This window comes from Arvicola amphibius, chromosome 12, assembly GCF_903992535.2.
Source record: "Arvicola amphibius chromosome 12, mArvAmp1.2, whole genome shotgun sequence".
In the NCBI taxonomy this organism is placed as follows: Eukaryota; Metazoa; Chordata; class Mammalia; order Rodentia; family Cricetidae; genus Arvicola; species Arvicola amphibius.
In genome coordinates, this window is record NC_052058.2 from 121054228 (window position 1) to 121065102 (window position 10875).

Genomic DNA, 10875 nt, shown 5'->3' on the forward strand with positions numbered 1-10875 from the left:
TCCTCTGGAAGAGCAGCGGGAGCTCTGAAGCACTAAGAACTCTCCCTAGCCCCTTATTTAGTTTTGGATTGCTTTTCCTTGTTTATGTGTGTGCACGTTTGTGAGGCACATGCCTCTAGCCAGTCTGTTCTCTCCTTCCACCCTGTGGATCCTGGGTACCAAACTCAGGTTGTCAGGTTTGGAGGCAAGCCTCTCTACCTGCTGAGTCCTCTTTCTGGCCCCAGTGAAGATATTAGAAGGCAGTCAAGAGCCACAGTCACAGGGATGGATGAGCGGCAGTCCATAGTCTGGTGCCTCGAGAGCAGGGGACTATCACTCGAGCACACTAGCCACTGCGGGAATAGGTACGGCCATGAGAGCGAGCTGCTTCTGGAGAGACCAGGGTGTTTATCTCACGAGTAGATTAATTATCCGCTGAGCGGACTAGGTATGGATAATGTAGATAGTGTAGGCTAACAATCACAGGAGTGGATAAGCCATCTTGGGGTAGTTATCCTGCACAAAGACTACTTACTTCGAGAACTTGGGTACTTACCCTAGAGTGGATCAGGAATCATCTCCTGAGAGCAGGCTGGACCATGAGGGAGTTGCCGTACTATAAACACAGCTTGTTCTAGCATGCCTTGGCTCCTGTGTGGAGCGCTGTGCACCATCGTGCATATAATGACATCACTGAAACCCAGTACCTTGATACTGGACTTCCTGCTTTCCAGAACTACGTGAAGAAAACCTTTCTGTTTGACTCACCCAGCCTCTGCGTGACCATGCGTTATAGCAAAAGAAAAGGAACCAAGACCCCGGAGTCTTAGAACTCAAGCCTTTCCTATAACTCTCAATGCTTCTTAAACACCTTGGCCCCTACGTCCATCCATCAGCAAACACCTCACAGGTGACCTTCACCATGCAGCCACTCAGGCCCTGCTTGTCGTGTCCGCTCAACATCTACCCTCCAGTCCACTCTCACCTCCTGCAACTGCCTTTGTCTGTTCCCTACATGACAGTCAGAGTTGTCTTGTTGGAACCTAAGTCACCTCACACACTAATGCTCACAGTCCTCCTGCTATTCCTGTCACCCCCAGAGTCTTCAGTCAGACCATAGGGCCCTGCTAGGAATGGCCCGCTGTGCCTCTTCAAGTTCACCTCTTCCATCTTCCCCCTCGGCGACTCTACTGTGAGTACAGAGGCTCCTTGCAGTTCCTCCTCGCACACACATCCCCAACGCAGGGCCTTTATGTCGCTGTTCCCTCCCCAGCATCCCTGTGGCTCACTCCCTATTCACTCATTCCTCGCCTTAAGACCACATGATGCTTGGTTTATAATCACCAACGAGGATCACGTAAACAGAGCTCTCAGCTGAGAAGGTCTGCAGGGGGACTGTCTTCCTTGTTAACTAGTATAGGAAGACCTGCCCATTATGGGTGGTGCTAGTCCCTAGGCAGGGAGCCCTTCCTGAACCGCAGGAGCGATGAAACTGGGTGAACGTAAACAAGCATGGGTACATTCGTTTCTCTCTGCTTTTGACTGTGGCCAGTGTGACTAGATGCTTGAGTTTCTGACTCAGCTTCCCTGCAATAGCAGACTGTAACTTGGAATGGTTAAGCAAAAAAACCTCTGCTGTTTGTTTTTTCAAGACTGGATCTCTCTTTGTAGCCCTGGCTGTCCTGGAACTCAATCTGTAGACCAGGCTGGTTTCAAACTCAGACATCCACCTGCCTCTGCCTGTGGAGTACTGGGATTAAAGGCGTGCGCCATTCCAGTCTCTGTTGCTTTTTGCCAAGATGTTTTATTAGTTAAAAGCAGAGAGAAACAGATGCGAATGTTTTCTTGTTCATCCGTGCACATTCTTATATGCACAGTGCCCATAGAGGCCAGAAGAGGCTTTGGATCCACTGGGTCTAGGCTTATAGCGGTTGTGAGCTGGCCATGAAGCCCCCAAGATCTGGCTGTCTCAGCTCCCCGCACTGGTGTTGCCCAGTACGGGGACTACAGGCACAAACTGCCATGCCCACCTTTGCCCATGGGTACTGGCAATCAAGTCTTCACATATTTCAAAGACTAAGCCCCCCTTAGGGTTTTGCTCATGGAAATAGGATATATGTATATACATATAAAATTCTGGCCCCTCTCTAGGAAATAGCATATTTGACACAGGAATTTTAATTTGTTCTTCCTGTTTAGCGACACGCCTTGAAGGAGTTTTCACACTCACCTTCATCTCTTTCACACTCCGTGACCTCTGTCCCTTGGCATAAGTGTCTCTCACCTGAGGGGAGCTGGGAGTGGCTTTCCCACATGCCATTTCCTTTACAAAACACCCCATGTCCTGCGTCCTTGTACATGAAATGAGACCAGAGAGGGCCAAAGAGCACAGGCAGTTAAGATCTTAAAAGGTGTTGTTTAACTGCTGCCCACAATATTGTCTCATTCTGGCCAAGAAAAGAAAAAATAAAACAGTCATTGAGCCAATCAGCCTGGAGAGGCTCCGCCCCTCAAGAGGTTCACCTGCCGTTCTAGTCGCTCTATATCCCAGGGACACACCATGGACTGTTGGCCCTAGCGGCTGGCTGTCCCCTCCTCCACCCTTCTCTGTGGCTGGGATGTTGCTAAGGTTTCAAAATCCACCACAAACAATGGGAGGCAACGAGAGCATGAACTATGCACATGTTCCAGTGTGGCCGTGCCACAGCCAAGGGAGGACTCGGGGACACTGCCCATGGGTGAGGAAGCAGCTCCTTGGGGAACTGAGAAAACAGATGTCACATGTGAGGCATACACCTGTCATCCAAGCACTAGAGGTGGAGGCAGGAAGATCGATTTGAAGCTGACCATATTCTACAGAATAGGTTTGAGGTCAGCGTGGACAGTCAGTGACCTTGTCTCAAGAAACACGAAACAATAAGCTTTGCTTTCCATTGTCCAGAAGCAGTCAGCCATAAGTTGGACATCTGTCAAATGATGTCATCCTAGCTACTTGGGAGGGTGAAGCAGGAGCATCATAAGTTTGACTCCTGCCTGGGCTACAGAGAAAACTCAAGGTCGGGGCAACTTAGTGAGACCCTACCTCAAAACAGACAGTATAAAGCAAGCTCGGGGCCTAGTTCAGCAGTAGAACTCCTGCCTAGAATCCCCCAGTGAGGGGTTGGGGTGTGACTCAGTGGTGGAGCCCTGCCTAGAATCCCCCAGTGAGGGACTGGGATGTGGCTCAGTGGTAGAGCCCCTGCCTAGAATACCCCAGTGAGGGACTGGGATGTGGCTCAGTGGTGGAGCCCTGCCTAGAATCCCCCAGTGAGGGGCTGGGTGTGGCTCGGTGGTAGACTCCTGGCTTTCATATCAGAGGTTTTGGATTCCATCTCCAACACTCTACAGTGAGTGAGTGAAGAACAGAGAGAGTTGGAATCACACGTAGTTACCCAGAGACTTCTTGAAAACGTACTGTCAAATGCAAAATATATGAAACTGAGCAGAGTCTGTAGCTCATGCCTAAGGATGGAATAACGTGATAGCAGCTGTGGACACAGGAAACTGCAAGTCATCCTCTAGCTCCAGCCCACCTGTGGTTCCTTCCTGGTCACTCCAAGTGCTGTACCACCTCCAGGCTCAGGAGAGTCACAGCCTCAGAAACTAAGCCTGGGTACCCTTCTGGAACAGCTCTCTCCCTATCTATCTAGGTTTTTTTTCTTCCCCAAAGGGTCTCATGTTAACCCTGCCTTTGAACTCCCCACGCAACTCCTCATCCTCCTGCCTCCACCTCCCAAGCACTGAGAAGGCTGGCATGCATGCCCATACCAAATTTTATCCCATATTGGGGAAGGAACCCAGGTTTTAAGCATGTTAGGCAGGCACCCTATCAACTGAGCCAGCCCTAGCCTTTTGTTAAGTTTCAGTGCGAAATTTTCAGCCCCTTCCCTTCCCTTGTGCTCCTCTCCCATCCCTCTGGACCTCCTCTCCCATCCCTCTGGACCTCCCCTCCCATCCCTCTGGACCTCCTCTCCCATCCCTCTGGAGCGCCTCTCCCATCCCCCTGGAGCACCTCTCCCATCCCCCTGGAGCACCTCTCCCATCCCCCTGGAGCACCTCTCCCATCCCCCTGGAGCACCTCTCCCATCCCTCTGGAGCACCTCTCCCATCCCCCTGGAGCACCTCTTCCATCCCCCTGGAGCACCTCTCCCATCCCCCTGGAGCACCTCTCCCATCCCCCTGGAGCACCTCTCCCATCCCCCTGGAGCACCTCTCCCATCCCTCTGGAGCGCCTCTCCCATCCCCCTGGAGCGCCTCTCCCATCCCCCTGGAGCACCTCTCCCATCCCCCTGGAGCACCTCTCCCATCCCCCTGGAGCACCTCTCCCATCCCCCTGGAGCACCTCTCCCATCCCCCTGGAGCACCTCTCCCATCCCCCTGGAGCACCTCTCCCATCCCCCTGGAGCACCTCTCCCATCCCCCTGGAGCACCTCTCCCATCCCTCTGGAGCACCTCTCCCATCCCTCTGGAGCACCTCTCCCATTCCTCTGGACTGCTCCCCCACCCCAGTAGTCCCCCTTCGGCTTTCATGCTTTTTAAAAGTTTAGGTTCTGTGTACGATGAACACCATTTGGTATTTGTCTTTCTTTCATATATGAGTCTTTGCCTTTTTGCATGCCTGTGTACCACTTACATGTCTGGTGCCTACAAAAGCCAGAAGAGGGAGTCAGATCTCCTAAAACCAGAATTACAGATGGTGTGAGCCACCATGTGGGAACCAAACCCCAGTCCTCTACAAGAGCAGTGAGTGTGTTTTAACACTGTGCTGTCTCCCCAGCCCATGTGTGTGTGTGTGTATGTGTGTGTATGTGTGTGTATGTGTGTGTATGTGTGTGTGTAAGTGTGTGTGTGTTTGTGTGTGTGTGTTTGTGTGTATGTGTGTGTGTATGTGTGTGTGTGTTCAGAGGACAACTGAGTGGAGTCGGGTCTCTTCTTCCATCTTTATGTGGGTCCTGGGGATAAAATTCAGGTCACTGGGCTGTGCTGCAAGCATCTTAACTATTGAGCCATCTTGCTGACCCTTAAATTTAAATGAATTAAAATGAAATGAAATGAAAGATTGCAGCCAGGTACACTGGCACACCCCTTTAGTCCCAGGCAGGAGGATCTCTATGGGTTCAAATTTAGCCTGAGCTACCTAGGGAGTTCCAGGCCCGCGGAGCGGGGAGGGGAGGTATTGACCGGATAGTTCCGAGTCGCGCCAACCACATTATTATGTAACCACAGCCACACCAGGCTGCTGGCCACCATGTTGGCAGAATGGTCACTCTACATTTCTATCCTCATGGAAGGTTCCACAAGTCTTGAGGCAGGATTGGGAAGGTGGGAGGGGGAGTGGGCCTGTCCTTACAGTGACCACATTCCCCTGAGAAGACAGAGATGAAACCATGGCCTTCCCACTAATGGAGCGGGGCAAGGACCAGGAGGGAATGAGATTAGCCAGTCAGGGTGGAGATGGCTGCCTGCCCAGTAATGAGTGTTTACTGAGCCGGGCACCTGCCTGTCCCAACCCGACAGCCCCCTCTTCTTCTCCAGACCGCAAAGGCATTAACCCTTTGAGCTCTGGTCCGGGCCCCAGCCATCTCAGGGACAATCTCTCTGAAGTGCACGCTCCTGTTGAGATACGAACCTGCCCATTCCGCTCCAGTGCCATTGTCACCCTGGCAGCTAGTGTTCTGGCTGCAAGTACACCATGTTTTCTGCCTGCTCTCTCTGCCCAGCCCAACAAACAGCTTACCTGCTGCTGCTGCTACTCCTTCCCCACTCCTCACAGCTTCAGATCAAGACTCTTCCTGCTGCTTCCAGCCTCCAGATCTTCCCTCCTGCCCTGCCTCCACTCTCAAGTCTTTCTAGACCCAGGATGGAGCCTGCCTTGTGGATCCAGCCTCCTATAGATTCTCAGTATCCGGCACCACCTTGGCCCTTCCTCTGATGTTGGGAACATGCCAGACTCTTCCTCCTCCCTCCAACCTTCAGCACCCTTACCCTCCCCCATGACTCTCCTGAGCCTCTGCACCAGGTTCTGGTCACACTCCCGCCTCTGTACCAGGTTCTGCTCACACTCTGGCCTCTCTCTGCTGTTAGTTTCCAACACCTGCCAGTCTTCCTCAGTAAAGTGCGTTCTCCCAGAAGATCTCTCTGGGTAACCCTGGCTGGCCTGGAACCCTCTATGTAGACCAGGCAGACCCTGAACTCACAGCAATCCGCCTGCCTCTGCCTCCTGAGTGCTGGGGTTAAAGGTGTGCACCACCACCCCTGACCAGGGGAATCTCTCAGTTGTTGGAGTCACCATTGTGAACATGGCCTGACACAAAGTTTGTACTTAGTCACGTGTGGCAGGAAAGTTAATGACAACATAGCAAAAAGCAACTACAAATCCTACCTGGGATTTGAACTCATATCCTTCTTATGACTATACTAACATCTTAAAAAGTGTGTAAGCTGAGCATGCTGCTCAGGCCTCTCATCCTAGCACTTGGGTGGCTGAGGCAGTAGTGTTGCTAGGTGTACCAGACGTATAATAAGTTGATGAACTCTGAGAACCAGAAACCAAAGATGGGCACTTGAGGGCCAGGGTGGAGCTCCGTCGGTAGCTTGCTTGCCTGGCGTGCAGGAGGCTCCAGGGTTCATCCCCAGCGCCACATGAACCCCAGAACTCAGGAAGTAGAAGCAGAAAAACCAGGAGTTAAGGTCATCCTGGATGACATGAGACCTTGTGTAAAAATAAACGGATGTTTGAGGAGCTGGATTGATGGTTCAGAGTTAGAAACACTCTTGCAGAGGACCTGGGCTCAGTTCCCAGCACCCTCAGAGTGACTCACAATCGTCTGTAGCCACAGTCCCAGGAGATCTGACACCCTCTCCTGGCCTCAGCAGACACCAGGCACGAACAAGGTGCATAGGCGTACATGCAGGAAAACGCCCACACACATAAAATAAAAGTAAATAGATGCCTTATAAAGCCATGGAATTCGGAAGCTCTGGACCCTGCTACCTTTTCCCACAGTCTGGTACCTTCAAGCCCATTAAAAACCATCACCTCCCACATGTGCAGTTTCTCACTCAGGACTGTCATTATTCCTGGAACATTGGTCATTAACCCTTTGTTGCCAAACGATATCCCGCAGACCAGAGATTCCCACAGCCCAAAGTACTTGTTAAATGTGTGTTGAGGAAGAACAGTTAACAATTATTTGCACCAAATGAGCCATGCACAAGAAACTGTAGTTGCAGAGGAGAAGCTGGGCTGGTGGTTCTGTTAGCAAGTCACAGGGATGGGACCTGCTGGGTGGGCAGCCTCCTGACACGTCAGCCAGTGACGCAGCTTCCGAAAGTTTAAAGATGTTTTACACTCATTTGTTTGTTGGGTAGGGCACAGATGTTACACGTCACGTGAGGAGGCCACAGGACAGCTTGAGGGAGTTTGGTGAGTCTAGGGGATCAAACCCAGGTCGTCCTTGATGGCAAACCCCGTTACCCCAGGGCCGTCTCAGTGGTCAGTGATGTCATGTCTGTGGTTAGCAGGAATGCTGGGAAGGATCTTGTGCAGTCTCAAGTCAGTGGACACTGCTGTACACATAGCCTAGGCTGGCCCTGACCTTGAAGTTATCCTCCTGCCTCAGCCTAGCAAATGCTGGGATTAAAGGCCTGCACCACCACACCTAGCCAAAGCCAACTTAATTCTTCTTTTGGGACAGGTATTTCACTCTGCAGCCCAGGCATTGCTGAAACTCATGTGTAGCCCAGGCTTGCCTGAAACTGGCTATGTAGCCCAGGCTTACCTGAAACTCTCTGTGTAGCCCAGGTTGGCCTAGAGTCGCAGGAGACCTCCATCTCAGTTTCTTAGTTCCTGGATAAAATCAGTGTTTAAGTGTGGATATCTCCTTAAGAACCCTCACCTGAGTGTACCATCTGGTACATTGTTCAGTGATGCCCTGGTTCCAGGCACACAAAGTTAAATTCCTTGTTTTGAAATAAAGGCTGTTGTTTCCTTTGAGCTGTTCTGGCATCATGGTTTTTAGTTAGAAGGTCACAGTTGGCCTAGCACAGTGACTCACACTGTTAATTCTTGGGAGGCAGAGGCAAGTGGAATCCTGTGTTCAAGCTCACCCTGGTCCACAGAGCTACAAGAAGAAACCCTGTCTCAAGAAACCAAGAAGAAAAAGAAAGAGGGGGGGAGGAGGGAGGGAGGGAGGGAGGAAGGAAAAAAGGAAGAGGAAAGAAAAAGAAAAGAAAAAGACTAGCATGTGCCCACTCAATCAAATGGCTGACACCCATGTGGAGCATGGAGAATAAGAGGGACCCAGGACATGGAGGGTGGGCTGCACACCTAGCCCCGGGGAGATGACCTGGGAAGGGCTTTCTGCACAGGGGACGCAAGAGTCAGCACCTGAGAGATGCTGTCCCCGCGCTTTCCTGGGAATAAGGGCATGGGTCTCTATGCTGAGTTCAGGCTGGACCCTGCCCTAAGACACTCCGTTTTGTGGGACACAGGCTTTTTACACGTCCTGAAAGGCTCCATTCACAAGCAGCTTTTGGCTGTTGTACACTTGATGGCTGTCAGACTGTAGACACTTGATGGGTGTCAGACACTGACACACAGACATGAATAAAATCATATCAGATAAGCCAGGCCCAAGAACTTATCAGACAGAGGAAAGAGTCTGACTTCCTCATCTGTATCCCCCAAAGAAACAGGCTCCCTGCATTGTGAAGGGGACGTCCCCACTAGTCTGTTTCTGACCACTTTATATTCCAGGGCCACAGGAGAACCGCTGATTGTCCCAGGGGCTTCAGCTTGGCTTAGACCTCAGCACTGATGTGGTTGCTTTAACTACTTTCAGGCCACCTGGTGCTCACCTATGTGGTCCTGATGTCCATCTACCCACCTGCTCACCTGTGTGGTCCTGATGTCCATCCACCCACCTGCTCACCTGTGTGGTCCTGATGTCCACCCACCTGTTAACCTGTGTGGTTCTGATGTTCACCCACCTGCTCACCTGTGTGGTTCTGATGTCCACCCACCTGCTCACCTGTGTGGTTCTGAAGTCCATCCACCTGCTCACCTGTGTGGTACTGATGTCCATCCCCCCACCTGCTTACCTGTGTGGTTCTGAAGTCCATCCACCTGCTCACCTGTGTGGTCCTGATGTCCATCCTCCCACCTGCTTACCTGTGTGGTTCTGATGTCCATCCACCTAATTACCTGTGTGGTCCTGATGTTCATCCACCCACCTGCTTACCTGTGTGGTTCTGATGTCCATCCCCCCACCTGCTCACCTGTGTGGTTCTGATGTCCATCCACCCACCTGCTCACCTGTGTGGTCCTGATGTCTACCCACCTGCTCACCTGTGTGGTCCTGATGTCCACCCACCTGCTCACCTGTATGGTCCTGATGTCCATCCCCCCACCTGCTCACCTGTGTAGTCCTGATGTCCATCCCCCCACCTGCTCACCTGTGTGGTTCTGATGTCCGTCCACCCACCTGCTCACCTGTGTGGTTCTGATGTCCATCCACCTGCTCACCTGTGTGGTCCTGATGTTCACCCACCTGCTCACCTGTGTAGTCCTGATGTCCATCCCCCCACCTGCTCACCTGTGTAGTCCTGATGTCCATCCACCTGCTCACCTGTGTGGTTCTGATGCCCATCCACCTGCTCACCTGTGTGGTCCTGATGTCCACCCACCTGCTCACCTGTGTGGTTCTGATGTCCACCCACCTGCTCACCTGTGTGGTTCTGATGTCCATCCACCTGTTTACCTGTGTGGTCCTGATGTCCATCCATCCACCTGCTCACCTGTGTGGTTCTGATGCCCATCCACCTGCTCACCTGTGTGGTTCTGATGTCCATCCCCTCACCTGCTCACCTGTGTGGTTCTGATGTCCATACCCCCAACTGCTCACCTGTGTGGTCCTGATGTCCATCCACCCGCCTGGACTATATTGCCGTCTGAGCCAGCACCCTGATTCCACAACAGTAGCCAGGAGTCTCTCACCACACCTACTGCCTCCCTCTCCCCAGGGCTGAGATGATTTGCTTGCAGACCGCCTAGTCTTGGAGCTATTTAAATCATTTTTACCTATTCATTTCCTGGTTTAAATGTGTCAGATAGTCCTGAGGCAAGGTCTCCTTCAGAGCCAGAGGATGTTTCTGGCTCGACAAAGCCACTAATCATCTGCTCTGAGATGCCCCAGCAGATATGGGATAAGAAGCCATCAGCCTTGGTTCCCATCCATGGGGCCTCTGCAGAGCCCCAGAAGCTCCACCACCACTTACACAATCCCACAAGGCTAGAGCTTATACCCAAAGGCAGCAGGGCTTCCAGGTTCCAGGTCCTCCCTACGTCCCAGCCTCATCCCTTGTCTTCCCTTGAAGCAGGACAGAAAGGCTGGGGGAAGCAAAAGAGGAGCAGGATTCTCTCCTATGGAAGTCGGGAATTTGAGCACAGTAAGAATTTGCTGTGAAGACTGCCCGCACAGAGACAGTATTTGTCCATGTGAGTGCATGTGTGTGCATGTGTGTGCATGTGCGTGTGTAGGCCAGAGGTCAGTGTTTCCTCAACTGCTGTAACATGTGGGCTGGCTTGTTGGGGTTTCTGTCCTGCCCAGTCCTTCAGCTGTTTAGTCCCAGAGAAAATCACACAGAGATCTCCATAAGATTATAAACTGATTGGCCCATTAGCTCAGGCTTTGTATTAGCTCTTATAACTTATATTAACCCATTATTCTTATCTGTGTTAGCCATGTGGCTCGGTACCTTTTTCAGCAGGGCAGATCACATCGCTTCTTTGGTGATCTGGCTGGACTGCAGAAAGAGCTTCCTTTTTTCCCAGAATACTCCTGTTCTCGTCGCCCT